At 35.2% G+C, this 17,219-nt stretch overlaps 1 protein-coding gene across 3 annotated transcripts in view; it reads left to right on the top strand.

The window, feature by feature from the left end:
• The window catches only part of LOC122806720 (CUGBP Elav-like family member 4), a 1,919,882-nt gene that overhangs the window by 554,071 nt on the left and 1,348,592 nt on the right, over positions 1-17,219 (top strand). The gene's annotated exons all lie outside the window — the stretch shown is intronic.

Here is a 17,219-nt window from a genome sequence, read left to right as displayed (position 1 = left end):
GATACTTGGTCACTAGTGATGTCTGCTTAGAGAGGGTCCTAACGTCATTATTCTTGGATGTATTTAAAATTTAAGGAAGGCTTTTGCCTTATACATCTTATGATTGACTGTATGTTTCCTTTTGAAATTCCTATATATCAGTGCCCCCAAAGTCTTCCTTAGTTTATATTTGTATTATGATATTGTAGCTAGTATGTATATCTAACATGAGTGGTGTTTGTACCCCCTCTCACTGGGGATATAAAAGTGGTGGCATGCCCTCTAGTACAAATGCTTTTACTTTGCAATAATGACTTCTGCAGTTTGTTGTTACGTCTTTTGACTTGCATTGAAAGTTTGTTAGTTTCATCACTCGAAGTATTGAGTCTCAAAATTCCAATAGGACCTCGGTCTATTGATTATTAAACATTTTATGCAAGTGTAAGCAAATAGTCATACATAGTCATAAAATAATAAAAACAGTTGTCATGCCCTCAACTCTATATTTACTTACTACCTCCCAAAGAGGCCCCTCAGATCTGAGAATCAGACACTTTTGCAGGTTCATAAACCAAACCTCCCATCCTGCCACCTTCTTTACCCATGATCCATAGCCAAGAATTGGAATGCTCTACCATTATGTATTAGAACAACCCAGAATAACTACCTTTTTCAAATCTACTTTACGTGAATGCCTATCTTCTGCATTGAACTGTACCTGCTTTTAGCATCCTTAGAATATTATTACAAGAGATGCTTTCCTATCTACGATCATATTATGTTCACTGAAATTTGTAACTGCTCTAATTTCCTAGAACATTCACATTCATGTAGGATACTCACTTGCTGAAACTTGAAATTCACATATGAACCTCTATTAACCTCTAATCTATGAACCTATGATACTCATTTAATTGTTGCTACCTGTATGCTAATGTTGTCAACTTAGTGTTCAACTACTCTTTGTACATATTTCTGATTGAAAATCCTTAATGTTTGTATTCACCTTTGCATGTATTGTGGTCCTTTTCTCCATGGGCCTCCACTGAAAATGGGCTCTGAATGGCCCAGTAGACTTCCCAGGTAAACAAATTGCAAATTAATAAATTGTTGTAAAACGTCCATGTTCTTGTAGCAGCTATATGAAGGTGAAGTAATCAGAAGGCAATCTCCTGATTTTTGTATTTTGGTGGTCACTTAATGACAAATGTGACTGCTGTAGTCAGATGAAATCCAGTTTATTCACTTTAATCTCTTCAAGTCATTAGATGTATTTCTTAGGTTGTTCAGTCTATTAATATGCAATATGAAGACAGAATGAAAATATTGTGAGAAGGTAATATGACGGTTAAGATGAATGCTTGGCATTGTGCTATAAGGCATGGAGTTCAGAACATTTGACTGAGAGATTAGAAGGGGCAGTCAGTGAATAATGAGATCAGTTAATGTATTTAACCTCCGTAGCTATGAGGCTTGGGACAAACCAGCAACAGATGAACAAAATTATATAGGCGTAACGAGACTGACTGCATATATGTATAAGTTAATTTACCAAAACTACACACTATAAAAACAGTATCTTCTAAGATTCAAGGAGCAGGTACTGCCCTGGATGATGTGGTTATAAACTAGTTCAATTGTCAAATGAAGCATAAAAATGAAGCAATATAAGTCAGGTCAGCTTAAGATTTCAGACAAATGCTCTGAAATGGTGAACATGCATGTTTATTTGTAGAGAGCAGAAGGATATAAACAGTATAATTTAAATAATAGATGGAAGGCGTACACTAAATACATCAAACACATGGAAATCAAGTTATGCTATCCAGGTAGAGATAAATAGTACTTGAAAACCATGTAAGGTTTAGGAAATAAGACTGCAAATTATAGCAAGGAGGAATATTGGGGAGTTTGTGCTATATTCTGCATGCAGCTAAATCCTTTCATCATTTATACTATAACTAAAGACAGAAAGTAAATATTTAAACACTATAAAGTTCTCCTTTCAGATAGCAAATATAAAAAAAACACTGAGCCACAGAGAGTGTACAAAATAATACCTGCTACAAAATTGATACCATAGAGAGGGTTATGGTAGGGTTGCTGATTATAACTAATTACTTAATTTCTTTAAGAAATGAATTTAAAAAATTCACCTTGAGAACAAAGCTAGCCAAGGGAATTTCTTGAATCTATTTTGAAAACATTTTGTAACTTCTTAAGTTCAGAGACCTGATCATAAGTGTTAGTAGTGCATATAACTTTCACTTAACTGATATACTAGAATTTACTCAGGGGAACAGATATACATACATGCATATATATATATATATATATATATATATATATATATATATATATATATATATATATATATATATATAGACTCACTTCATAACATTGAAATATCAAAATACTGAAACTCAAAACACTGAAACCAAAATACTCAAAGCTCAAAATACTGAATACTCAAAATACTGAAACTCAAAATACTGAAAACACATATTATACGTAAACTCAGCTTAAACAACATAAATCATAAAAATTTCTACCAAATATATGCAGGGGGCAAGCCCCCCACACCCCCTGCTAATTAAATATATCAACTCCAAGATTGCACATAGTGTAGTTAAGTGCAATCTTGGAGTAGATATATATATATAATTAGCAGGGGGTGTGGGGGGTGCAGAGGGGCCTTATGTTGTTTAAGCTGAGTTTATGCATAATATGTGTTTTCAGTATTTTGAGCTTTCAGTATTTTGGTCTTCAGTATTATGAAGTTTTGTCATTTTCAGTATTATGAAGTTTCAGTGTTATGAAGTGAATCCATATATATATATATATATATATATATATATATATATATATATATATATATATATATATATATATATATATATATACATATATATATATATATATTTACTATCAGAATTGCAGTATGTTGAACACTTGAATGCCAAGTGTGTGTTGGCTATTTTCCGTGTTGTCAAATTGCAATTCAGCAAATGTCCTTTAGCGAATACCACTGTGCACTCACTTTACGAATCCAGATTGTGGTTAATTACAGTGTTTTGCAGTACTGAACTGTACATGTTCGTACTGCTGGAAAGCAAGAAGGTAAGTAGCAGCAGGGAAAAAATTGAGGATGGTGAAAATGCAAATTCAATATCATCAATATGTAGTTTCAAACTTATTAGCTAATTAATATGCAGACTGTTAACATTTAGCCTAGGAGCAAGCCATTTTACAGCTGCAGAAATTGTAGAACACTTACACTGCTACACAGACAGCAGTCAAAAGTGGAGTACAGCTGATTAAAGAACAGATTTAGAAGCTGTTACACAAGTCACACTGTCTCTGTTTCTGTGAGTATATACGTGTGCATGTGCATGTAAGTGTGAAATGTTTTACAGCTTTAAAAGCTGTTGCACAAGTCACACCGTCTCTGTTTCTGTGAGTATATGCATGTGCAGGTGCATGTAAGTGTGAAGTGCCTTACAGCTCTTAAAGCTGTCAAATTGCTTTTTACACTGTTATGTAGCTGAATCCTTAGATGGAGTTCAAAAATCTAGTTTTCATTTAGAGCAAGAATACTCAAAATATTCATTAGTCATTCACTCTCATCCACAGTTTTCATTTCTTTTTAGTTCTTTTCTTTTCTTTCTTTTTTGTATTTTTGTCAGGAATTTCATGAAACAGACTCATTGTGCAATCTTACCTTCCTGTGATACCCCATGCAAAGAGCATGGTAGGTGGCTTTAATTAAATTAGTGTTATTGTATTTTAAAGACCATAGACTGCTTCTTTAAATTGCTGACTGAAATGTTTAATTTGCTATAAGTAACATATTACAACAGTACACATTTCTTAAACTCACACTACATCATGCAGAAATAGCTCAAGTGGACAGCCAATAGTAACATAAGGCTGTACATTTGCCTTCTGGTCATTCAGTACTATGCAAGCGATTTCACTTCTGACACACTATCTGATGTGGAGAATCTTTGATATTGTTGATATTGAAATATTTGATATTTAGATAACAGTAATGCAGTCCAATCATGCAAGTGTAATATAAAGAAGTAATCAAGAAAATGCAGTGCAAGGCAGTATAGCTAAACGGAGCTGTAGCTTCTCAGACAACAGCAGTTTAGCTATGATGTCTCTGCCACAGACTGCTTAAAGTGCAGCTAGTTAAGTCGCAGAGAATCCGTACAACCTTCTTCTGGATATTTATCCTTTCCCTCATCATATTTTTGATAAATGCTTTACTAGAGTCCAAAAATTAATAAAACACATCACTACATTTCCAAAATATTTTGGCATAGCAGCACTACAACCACCTCTGAGCTTTTGCCTTCTACCGTAAAATACATTAGCTATGTCGTTCTCTATCTCCCACGTTACTGTTGAAGCTCTTGGGCTACCTTCATCAGCTTTATACCCCAGATTATTCTTTCTTGTAAAACATCCTCATATCTAATCTGTCCATTTTCATCTTACAGGTATAGCACCTGCAAGGTAATACATTTGAAAAGTTTAAATGAGCCTTGTCATAGTGGTATAATTTTGTATGTATACATTTTGTGTAAATAAAAATAGCACCTATACCATAGTAAAGAAAATATAATATGGTATATACAGAATTTAAATTGAAAAGGTGCACAGATCTACATTTCATTTCACATGCAAGATTGTTTAGTCAGAGAAGCCTACCATTTCATAACCTACCTGAGTTGTCAAGCTTCCCACATATTAATAAAATGTGTCTTCCAATCCTCTCTGCATTCTTGGTGTATTCATACACAATTATACCACTATGATAAAGCTCATCTCAACTGCTCAAAAGTATCACCTTGAAGATTAAATTGCTTATAACTAAAATGAGATAATCATGATGCTCCTAAAATACCCCCAAATCAAAATTTTTTTTCAAAATAGCAGCCCCCCCCCTGCATACTAAAGTAGAAGGCTTCTCTGCAACAAACCTCTTCTTGTAAATGCTAAGATCATGATTTAATTTGCTTTGCAACAGAGTAAGATACGTTTTTGAGTGTTTTTTTTTTCTTTGAACTCTTCTCAAGAGTCTGTGCAATCGTACTGCATGCATAGATCACAAAACATTTTGCAGTAAAAATTACGCATGGCAAAAATATTCCGGAGGAAAAAAAATGCAATTGGAAATATACTTGGGCAGTTAACTTTTGATAAAATGACATGAAACCATCAAATGCCACTATCTGCACTCTTGCACCATTCAAGATCTGAGGTACCAATTCAAAATGCTTTGGCTTCACCATTCCCTGATACCTTGGCTTCCCCATCTTCACAGGAGCACATACTAAAACAGATTTTTATTTACTGCATCATCTTCATAGATAAGTAATGACTCATAAATAGATGTAACTCAGGTATTTTTTTTCCTGATCAATACTTAATTGTTATTTCATACACAGTTGTTTCTGACATCACTTTCTTATCTCCCTGCCACTACTGGCATTTTAAGACAAAGGTATTGGGAATTAAAAATGGTTTAAGAACCTGTCTGAAGCAACATTTTAGATGAAGATATATATGTGTATGTATGTGTCCCAGGTCAGCTAAACATATAAATAACATTTTTCTTTCGGCTTTTCCTGGTTAGGGGTCGCCACAGTGGAACTCTGGTCTGCTAATGATTGGCAGTCGATTTTTACGGTACCAAGGTGCCAGCCCGACACCCAACCTTCAACGAAGGCATGCCCATTCACACATGTCTTTTCAACGCCACTCGATCATGGGAAGGACATGCAGACTCCATGCAGAATGCGCTCCAGCGGAGAATCAAATGGGAGAACCTCTTGCTGTGAGGCGACAACGCTACCGCTGCACCACTGCAGCTTACTATAAATAATATATAAACTAATCAATATTTATTGATTACTAGGTAAATGTATTTTTATATTCCAGCTCAAAATCAGAAATATAAAAAAAAAATCATTAGAGATATCAAATAAGCTTCTGAATTGACTAGTTTGCCATGTAAATGAATTACGACATTAGTATATGTTTAGTCTGTATTCACTGATGAGGATAGTTAAAGAATAACAAAATTTTCCTTAAGATTTTATTATTTAAATAGCATTTGCCAAGTCTAAGCTGCACCTTCAAGTTTTGTTTTCTACAGTTTGCTAGGGGAGAATTATAAAACAGTTACTTTTCTGACTGATTTCTAATCCTGGTGAATCTCCAACTATGTTAGCCATATTTCCCAGCTCTGAAGAAAACAACTCTACAGTCATTCATACTGCAGACCAAAATGGAAATAATTCAATAAAAATTGGTTATCACTTCTGAAGTAAATAAGTTTTAATTCCAGCTAAATTTTTCTGTATTAGAAAATTAAAACGGAAATAATAATACATGTGTGTGTCACAGAATGCTCCACACATCAAGAAAACTTTCTATATACACAGTTCCACACAAAAATCACGAGAAAGATTACAGAGCAAATCTGCAAGCAGCAACTGAAATTGATAAAACTATCCTAAACTAGTATCTTTACATGCAATTGCCAGAAAATATAGATAACATAGATTTAAAGAAAAAAATATAAACTCCTTTATTGCTATTGTAGCAAAGTATACTGAGAATTATGCAGTTTCTTCTTCAATGTCAGAGTCATTTCTGAACTGAATAACCAAGGCAACATGAAGCCCATCAGACCTTTTCATCCTTTCCATACTAAATCAGCAACATTACCAGGTAAATTCATGTTTTACTACAAAGTAGTTAATCATGGTGTCTCAGATACTTATGGGTCAAGTCTAAATATGGTTCTGCATAAGCAAACACTGCTACACACAAACATTGTGAGACCTCAGAACAAGAAATGAAGAAAGATAAATGCCATACAGCAACATGCTAAAGAGCTAATACCACAAAAATGTAAAACAGTAGCTAATTATTTAATGAAGAAAAAAGTATGTGAAGGAGGAGGCAGCTTCATTAGCATCTTTCACTAGGTAAAATGACTTTAAGCACATTGAAGTCCTCACTAAGTAGTGTATTAGTGCATCACTTAATATTACTTCCTGAAAGTACTCATTTCTACACTTTATGTTCTGCTTGGATTATATTATGTCTGAAGTCTGTATGTCATCCATGTGTCTTTGTGAATGTTCACCAGATGCTTCAGTTTCTTCCTACATCCCAAAGACGTGGCATTATATAAATATGAGGGACATTAAATTGTTGGTATATGTGTATCTGCAGTTTGTGAGTGGCTGTATCTATCCATACCATAATGGACTACTATCCTTTCTAGAAACAGTGTGTTTCCTTCTCCTTTTTAATTGCTTATAGAAACATCAAGTTATTCATGACTCTGAATGAGATAAAGCCAATAGTTAAGCATGAAGAGAAACGTCCTCATTGAAAGGTATATTGTCTAACTGTGTGTAGCCATGAAATGGAGCAGTGATATGGTATGGCCAAGGGATTACTTTTAATATGTTTTTGTCTATGCACTTTTGTATTTCAGCCCACATTATTACACTTTCAGTCCATTTGTTCCTCCATATAATCAGAAGCTGTACTTTTATTACCTCACTGGGAATACTCTCTCTCCACTGGGAATTCACCTCAACAGATGTCCCTTTGTTTTTTGTACCATGGCAGTAGAAGACAAGGTCATTCAGTGAAGGAATTTTCTGCTCTACCTCTGATTTTTCCCAGTCCTAGTTTTACTCTGCCCTCAGTAGTGACCGGTACATTGTTAAAGCAGGGCTTGCAGTCTTGTGTAATAGTGCACTGGTATCTCTGCCCTCCACACAGGTTCATAGCTAAGTATGAGGCTAGCTTCTCTTGTGGGACATTTTAAGCCTAGCCAATTCCCCCTCAAAGGGGAAAACCAAACCTTGTGTCCATGAGGTAAACACCTTAACCATTATGCCAACTCACACAACAAATTCCTTCTTTACACAACTAAAGTGCTGTGTTGCTGGCTGAAGTAATTGTTGTTAGTTATACCTGGTATTATGCCATCTCATGTCGGCCAGGTGGCATTTATTCAGTAGACTAAAAATGCTTCTCTCCCCTAAGATGGATGAGCCAACTTAGACCTTTAACTCCTCTGGGAAGCTCCTTCAGACCATGGTCAACTGAGGTATAATCAAGGCACAGTCCACCTAGTCAATGAAGTTGGGGTTAACAGAAGAAAAAAAGAAATATGGGGATCAAAAAATAAGACTGAGCAAACCAATGGCTTTCAGTGCATAGCTAAAGCTACTCATGGACCAGTGCTTGGACTGAATTACTCACCAGGCCTAAATATGATGCGGTGCAAGAAGGGACAGCACCTGTAAGGCTAAGATGTATATGTCCCGCACCACATTAATTTGTTTGAATGTGTGTTGTAAATATTTGTGAAATGCCAGTTCTTTGAAAAAATGTGAAAAGAATGCTTAATTTGCCAAAAATAAATTTGTTATCCAGGCTTCACAGAATCAGATTGGCAGAGAGACAGTGATTCCTAAAAGTGGCATTCTTCGTCTGTCCATAACTGTGTGAACTCTGAGGTAAAATATTTTAATTTTGAGTGGTGTGGTGCAAGAGCTATATGAGAGCTTGCTTCACTACAAAAAAAAAAAGTAACTGCAGTTAGCACCTTTACTAATTTCACATTGATAAAGATCATTTCAAAATTATACATCCTTACAATCATACTAGCTGCTATTAGGATACACTATGGATAAATACAAGTCATTAAACCACTATAAATTATACAACAGAGCTGGAATGAACATTTAGACTGCTTAAGCCTTTTGCCCAGACAAATGGCAAACATTTGAGCAGACCATACTGTAACATTTCCTAGCCAGTTAAGGGTAATGTTTCTCCTCTTATGTCCTAGAGTTTTTTTTTCAAGAGAATATCAGAGTGCTTCTTTCTGCAGTTAGCTACTACACTGAATGAGAAATGGAGGTGAAAAAGTAATTTCTAACTACACACTGCAGTTAAGTATGAGACACATAGAATAACGTGTAACTATAGCTGAGTATATGCTGGGAGTTTGTTCTGTCGATTGTTGCTTAGGTCAACAGAACAAACTGGTGTGCGTTTACATTATACATAGGTGTAGTTGACGTTAAGATTTGTTAAATAAGGTTTAGTTATCATATACTGAATTTGAGGTAAGTGGTTTTGGTATTAGGGGTGTGTGTGTGTGTGTGTGTGTGTGTGTGTGTGTGTGTGTGTGTGTGTGTGTGTGTGTGTGTGTGTATGCGCACAGACACACAAGGGTTTGTGGGTCAGGATTAGGGTAAGAACTAAAATAAAAGGTAGATTTATTGTTATGCATGTTTAATGATGCTTGTGTTTGTGTATTTGTGTGCCTTGTGTAATGGTACTGTTTGAGAAAGGGTTTTCCTAAGTTAATGTGCAGGGTTAGGTTTGGGGTCATAATTAAAGTCAGCATGCATGAGTAAGGTGAGACAGGGCTGGTTCTGTTTCTCTTTAATAGGTAGGTTCATAGGTAGGTACTAGGCTATCGGCCCAAGGGCCTACATAAGCCTAGCCAACAAGGTTCCCTGACTTGTGCCACTGTCAAGCAGAGACACAGAAGTGATCCCTGGGGTGTATTTTATATTAATTTGTTATAATTTTATAAAGCTATACATTTCTGTTCCTTGTCTAATATTTCATTGTGAATATGGGTCCATCTCAAATAGTTACTACTGCATAAATAACAAAATATGCGATGATACATGTTCTTTTAGTTGATATCATCAGTACTTACTCCCTTGTGTTACACATTTCTCTTTCCTACGTACTCACGTGAAAATACTTCTTGTGTGGTATTTGGATGAGATTGCAGTGGTAAATGCAGTAGGAATAATTAATTTCTCTTAGAGTCTGCTATTATGTTGTTCAGACATACAGTCTCTTTTTAAGAAATATAGATGAACATTTGCATTGTGGACCTGAACAGTATAGCCTTAAAACACAAAATATCTGTCTAGTACATTCTTACATTACAGTGTTACCTTACTACATATGTGCCCTGCATTTGTGAAAGTCAGTTGTAAGTAAATCCTGACTGCATAGTCCTTGCTGCAGCAAATGTCCATTTAGTATGAGTGAGGAGACTGAAGAAGGCAACTGTCATTAGTGACTCAAATATTTCTGTCATGTGTTTATGAAAAAACAATATTAAAAATATACTGTCATGTGTTTATGAAAAAACAACATTAAAAATATACTGACCGTAGATTAACTACTGGTATACCACTCATGAGTGGCGAGGAGGTCAGACTCAGTATCGGTCCTCAGATGAACTGAGATCTTTTGTAGAATTGTTGATATGGATGGGAATTTTGCCTCAGCTTAGAGGCTAGACCAGATCTCCATGCATCTGAACAGCACAATTCTTAAATACTAACTCAGCATAAGTGAATGTAAGCAAGACTTAAGAATTATACATTTCAGATTTCTGCATTACAGGGCTGCACTAAGTTATGCAAGAGAGTAATAAAATATTTTCCGGTCTGAGGTACAATAAGCATATAATGTCTTTTAAGAGGCAATACTAGAACACATAGAAGACTTAATGTCTGAAATTAATTATTGTATTGACTCCTGCCATCTAAATATTTATTCTCTTCAAATGGGCTTCTATAAATATTTTATGAATAAAAAATCACAACAGCAGCAATAGTTCATTTTATTTAATTTAATGTTTTCTCACTTTAGTAATGCAATGCACAGTCAGAGCTGGAAACATCTCCCATTTCATTTAATGTCATGTAATATGTGATCAGCAGTTTAAATTATACTTTTTGTCTTTATTATACCGATAGCAAAAATAAACCCAGTTAATATAGATCTTTCTTACCATAACAGTGCCAACTGTGATAATGCAAACATTTTGAAAAGAAAGGAAAATAGAAGGCAAACAGTGAAACTAGAAAATATAATAGGAATGAACATTAAAAGAAGAAAATCTATGAAAAGGGAAGGACAAAAGTAATGTAACAAACACATATTACTTTTCAGTTCAGGCCAGTCAAATATCAGCTTACATAAAATTCCATGAATCCCTAGGCATGGATCACTTATTTCCAACAGTAATCAATATATTCCAAGCATAGTAACTATGGCCACCATTTGCTAAATAATACTACCTGTTTTTTTGTTGAAACTTTAAGGGCTACCAAGTATATAAATGTGAATAGGAGTGATATGTACTATGTCCATTTATTTATTTATTTGACATTTGTTGGCCAGGAAAGTCCAACTGGGCTGGGAACCCTTTTTCAGCGGAGGCCCAGAGAGAAAAGTCCACAAAGAATAACAATAAAAATACAAGTAAAAACAGAAAATAGAAAAACAATTATACAACAATATACAAAATTGATATACATTGATAATTACAATGTATAGGAAGAATTGTTTACATATAAGGGGTAGTTTTGATGGCATATTGCCAGCTGAAAATTCTCTCAGCAGTGTGTATTTCAATCTAAAAGTACATGAATAAAGGTTAATATGGGTTGTTTTTCTGATTACAATTTTGTAGAAAGGCTGTCAGAGTGCAAGCATAATAAAGTTTGTGTAATTTACAAAGGGAGTCTGCAGGGGTTTTCAGGTACACTCTAGGTAGAGCTTAGGAAGATAAGGAGAGATTAAGAGAAGGCAAAGATTTAAATAAGTACATTAGTAAGATTAGTGGCAAGTTTGTAGAAAGAAAGAGAAATAAGGAGGGGGATAGGTTAAAAGTTTTAGGGGTTGCTATGGTGATATGGAAACGGGGCAGATGGTGTCTTGCAGATTTTTTTAGTGTGAGTTTGAAATTCTTGTGGTTAGGAATTGTCCTGATGCTGCTTGATAGGGCATTCCAGAGTTTTGCTACAGTATAGGAACATGGGCATTGACCAGCTTTTTTGATTGGTCTGTAAAGGGTTACTAGCTGTCTTCAGATCGCAGATTTCTGGTGGGTGTGTAGATTTGGAGGAGTGAGTTGAGAGCTAGGCAGTTATCAGGTTGGTATATAACTGTGTGTGCCATATTAAGTTGTAGCTGGTCAAGGAAGACAGGGAGTTTTAACCAGTTGAGGGTTTTAAAAGCAGTACAGTGGTGTGTGTTGTGTAGTGCATTGGTAGCAAATTTTGTAATTTTATTGTAGCATGGTTCGAGTTTCTTTTTTAAAGTAGTCTGAAAGTTTGTCAGTATGGGAGCACCACAGAGAAGAGAAGGAAGCAGATAAGTAGAGTCTAAGGAAGTTTTGGTGGTTGGGTTCATGAACATTTTGTGCTGATATAGCATTCCTAGTTTTAGTGGGGGGTTTTTAATAGCATTGTGACTATGTTAATGAAAGGAGAGTTTATTGCCTATGGTAACTCCTAGTAGTTTGGCTTGGGTAACAACTTCTAGTTGAGTGTTCTTACTCTTTAGAGAAGTGATCCTGAAGACGGTTGAGATATTATTGGGTGTGAAAAGGAGAAGTTATTTTTATTAGGGTTCAGTGGGAGCTGTTCCTTGTTTAGCCAGGTCTCAATGGAGGTAAAGGCAGTTTGGGTTAGATGTTGAAGGTGTTTTATGTTGGAGGAGGAGATGCTGATATAATCATCAGCATATTGTATAAGGGAACTTTGGTTGGAGGCGGTGTGAATGTTGTTAACAAAGATATTAAAGAGTAATGGTCTGAGAATGGACCTGTGTGGTATGCTGGTGCTATTTGGTAGATAGTTTGAGAGTGTTCCCTGCCATTTTACACATTGTTGTCTGTCAGTGAGGTAACAGAGGAATGATAACTGAGAAGTAGGGAAGAGAATGAGGTTAGAGAGTTGTTGTAGTAGTATGGGGTGGGAAACAGTATCAAAGGCCTTGGACAGATCAAGAAATATGCAGATGGTTGCAGACCGGCATCCCTGGCTTTGTTGACTGTATCTTTAAAGGAGACTAATGCAGTAGATATACTGTGTGATGGTCTAAAGTCATGCTGGGTAGGGGTAAGTAATTTATTTTGTAGGGTATGATTAAGTAGCTGTTTATGTATGAATTTTTCTATTAGTTTGGATAGGGGAGATTGTATAGCTATGGGACGATAGTTGGTAATGTCATAGGATTTACCACCTTTGTGTAGGTGGTTATTATGTATTTTTTCCACTGGGAAATATTTCAGAGTATTCCCCAACTAGAAGGCATAACCCTCAGAGTTAGTATGTCTAAGAGGTAGTTGTAGACAGGGTACAGTCCCATATGTGATGGATGTATGGTCCAATGCCACCATACAAATGGACTCAAAATGTGGCATGTATAGCACAGGGTGCCTGCTGAAAGTCCAAGGGCCATAACTGGGATTGTATCTTAGAGTATCTCTTCTGCTGTAAAGGTCCAGTGAACTAAGGGTTAATAGATTACTAGGCTAATGGCTAAAGCCTAGCCATTATTATCTGTATTTACCCAGTTTTTTGATAACTACGTGCTACACAGTGGCTACTTTGTTATGAAATGTATGACCAAAAGTATGACCAAAGAGACATTCCCCAGAACTGGCAGGAGACTAACAATGTCCCCCATTAAGTACAGCTTCCTCACATATCCCAGGTGAACATTTGTGGTCAGCCAACCATCATCTGAACTGTTTTTGTTAGGGTTGTGCAGGAAGTGCTTTACTGAAGGGCAGCCTATTCCAAAAATCCAAAATACATTGGGTTGACCCATTGTCATACCATCTGGTGCCATTGATGTAATTGCATAACTTTAGGTCTCTAGAGCAAGTGTTTCCATTACCACTGGTTCAAAGGTACAGATTCAATTATAGCATGGGAGGCTAAGAGATCATCCCGCTAGAGTTTGCATGGCACTAAGCTGGTGAGTAACATTTTTAGTTTATCAGAGTAGTGAAGAGTACTGATCTCTGAGAAATGAAAATGTTGAGGTATCGTAAGTTGATTTAGGTGCGTAGCAAAGTATATGCTTGTGGGAGCCTTGTATTTAATGATGGACCTAATAAGGGAGGAATGAAATACAATTATAATGTACTTAGACTCTGTGGACTTTACAAAGTTAAATTATTTTCTAATCACCACCGAGATGTTGCGGTGAATGAATATTCTACTATCAAAGTATTTGATTCCCTGATGGCTGTGTTCAGATTCATGTGGTGTGTTATCTATATGGTAAGCAACTGTGAGACAATATTTAGTGAAGGAAACTATGGTCTGTTTTTTTGTGTTGAGGGTAAGCACATTATTAACAAATCAAATATTGCTTTGGTACAGATTATGGAGGAGACTTCCACTATCAGAATAAGTTGGATAGCAACCCCCAGTTTGTAATCATCAGCATACGTCATTAGCCATAGTCCCTTGATATCAGCTTTCATGCCATAGAAATATATGCCAAACAGGAGGTATCTCAGGATAGAGTGATGATTTTCTGTCCCAACTTTAACAGTACGGGTTATATCAGATAGACAATTACCTTTCCAGCAAATTATGTATAAGATAAGGATGAGCTGAGAGGGGTATCTAATAATGTTACCATACAGGATGCCATTACAAGCCTTGACAGGGTCACGATAGGCAGCTTGGACAGTATGCCCTTAGACACAGACTCAGTAACTCCTTAAAAGTAACCAGCCAGGATGAGCAGGTATGGTCTGACATTTAAAATGATGAACAGGTGAATATCCAGTGATATAAAGTCACTTATGCCATTGTTCATTAGATCAGACAACTTCCAGCATCATTAGATGGAACACCTTGGACAACAAAACAGTTGTTCTCAATACCTCATGCATATATCCAGTGACTAAATTCGGTTTTAAGAGTTGATGGAAATGTTTTGTCAGGCAGAATGTAATGGTCTCAACAGATGTGGTTTATTGTCATCAGAGGGGTGGATAACCATTCTGTTGCTCTCAGAGGTGTAGATAACTATTCTGACATGTTTAAGCTGATAACTTGAGGGGCAGGAGGAGACAGCCCCCTCCTAGGATGTGAGAAGAAAAAATAATTTAAAAAAAATGCCCTTTCTTTTAAACTGTTACAAACTCTGCTACAGTTTATGGCACCACAGAACACTAAAGTGCTTTAGTTCTGACTGCAAGTGCTATATTTGCACCATGAGTGGCTCCCATCATAGCTAAACCCCTTCCAGAACAGCCATGCTACTTGTAGTTTTATTTTGGGAAGTGCCAAAATGCCTTCTTCCAAACTGATCTCAGGAACTAAGGTATGAGAGGAAATTCTGTAACACAGAGGTCCTGTAACTACTCATTTAAAAAGTATTTGGTTGCAGATGAAAATGTAATGTGCCACCTATAAATGGAAGCCCAAGTAAGGGCTGATGTGCATTTCTTTTTTTTCCTTTTTAAGATATATCACTGTCTGTTTTGCTTTATACATTTATGGTACTCTCAGCACTCTGACACCATTGAAGGGTCATCGGACTCCTGCCTACTGATGATAATTTTGTATGCTGCAGTGATGGAAGTATACACAAATAATGAAATAATGAAATCCTGAAAATCAGCAAGTCACACTTTGGAGTTGTCCTCTTTCATGTGCTAAAATCTGTTACTGTAATACATTGAAGATTTTTCCCAAATCAGTTAGCAGGAAGATACAAAACTTTTGCAAAAAAAAAGGCTAGGTTCTTACCAGGAGTAAAAGAAGTACTGCTAAATCCCTACTACTAAAACTTGATTTCTTCAACATTCATAACTTGTTTCTAGGAGTATAGTAGAAGTCGACGAGATATGGTGATGAATCCTTCAAGCCTTCAGTTGTCAGTATCAGATTATGTAGTTCTATTTTTAATTCTCAGTATTTTGGCTTTTTGTTGGATGGATAATTCTCTCAACAGTTACTGAGATTAATTTCTGAACACTAACATGTGAGTGCTGCACACCAAGGTTCCATCTGCCTGAGTTGGTGGAAGCTCAGATGGATGTAAGATATTCCATAGTACCTATCAGAAAGAGTAGGGGTCCTTTATTTAACAAATCTTGAATATTTACAGTATAAACTGAATAAATAAAATAATATTTACACCATTTACAATATTATACACAAGCAACTTACACTGAACTCATATTTAGTTTTTTTACATTCAAAATATATTTTTATCTGACTCTCACTCTGTTTTCCACAACCAAAAAGTCCATTTAACATTATACATAATTTCTTTCATTTTTTTTGTTCCAAATTATCTACAAAAATTAAATATTTTATCAAACTTTTCAAGAAACACTTTTTACTTTATCTTTAACAAAAGTGCATTCAATCATATCCATATTATTATTTTGTCTCTCTTAATTTCATCTAAATTAAGATTCTCATGTAACTTAGTCCATAACGTATCAATTATTTAACATTTCAAAAAACATGTATAGTAGTGTTTTTATGACAATAATTACGTATTATTCACAATTTTATATATGGCATATTTACTTTGATTGGTAATTTGCTTATTGCCAGTACTTGCTTTATAGCTCTGATCTTCACTTTTTCTGTCCATGGGTATGTATAAAAATATTTTGCTATTACTTTCTATTATATTCTAAATTGTCTATACTCATTTTCCACATGACAATTTTATCTTAATATGCTTTCATTTCCTCATTCATTTACTCTTTTACTTTGATACAACTTTTCATCATATCCCATATTTTTTATATTTGTTTTCAAATAATAGACTTATTAAATTACCATTTTTCCTTTAACCATTTAAGTATTTTATTTAGATGTATCAAAACTGCAAATACCACTGGATTTATAAGTCCTAAACCACCATCCTCTTTGGCTACACATGCCATACCTCTCTATACAGGATTAAGATGAGATCCCCATACAAAGGAGAAGATAGTATTAATAGCATTGTTTCCAACTGACAACGGCATACTAAACACTATAGCTATATGCAAACTATCTCCTAATAAAACAGAGTTAAGCAAATACACTTTTTTCTTGAAAGAAAATGTAAAAGACTTCCAAAAAGAATAAATATATTAGATTTTTTCAGAAAGTTTTTCCATTGTAGTACCATTAACATCTTGTTTTCCAAATGTAATACCTAAACGTTTTATTGTCTTGAGAGCTGAATTCAATATCTTTAATCCTACCTTCATGCCCTCAACCTTTACTTTTTTCTATATTCAAACACACACCGATTTTATCTAAACACAAATTCAAATTGCTTATAACTTCTTCCATTCCATTTAAATGTTTAGTAAAGAGAATTATGTTATC

The sequence above is a fragment of the Protopterus annectens genome, chromosome 7.part0 (assembly GCF_019279795.1).
Source record: "Protopterus annectens isolate FY-2018-M chromosome 7.part0, PAN1.0, whole genome shotgun sequence".
Lineage (NCBI taxonomy): Eukaryota > Metazoa > Chordata > Ceratodontiformes > Protopteridae > Protopterus > Protopterus annectens.
This window is presented reverse-complemented; position numbering and strand designations above follow the sequence as displayed.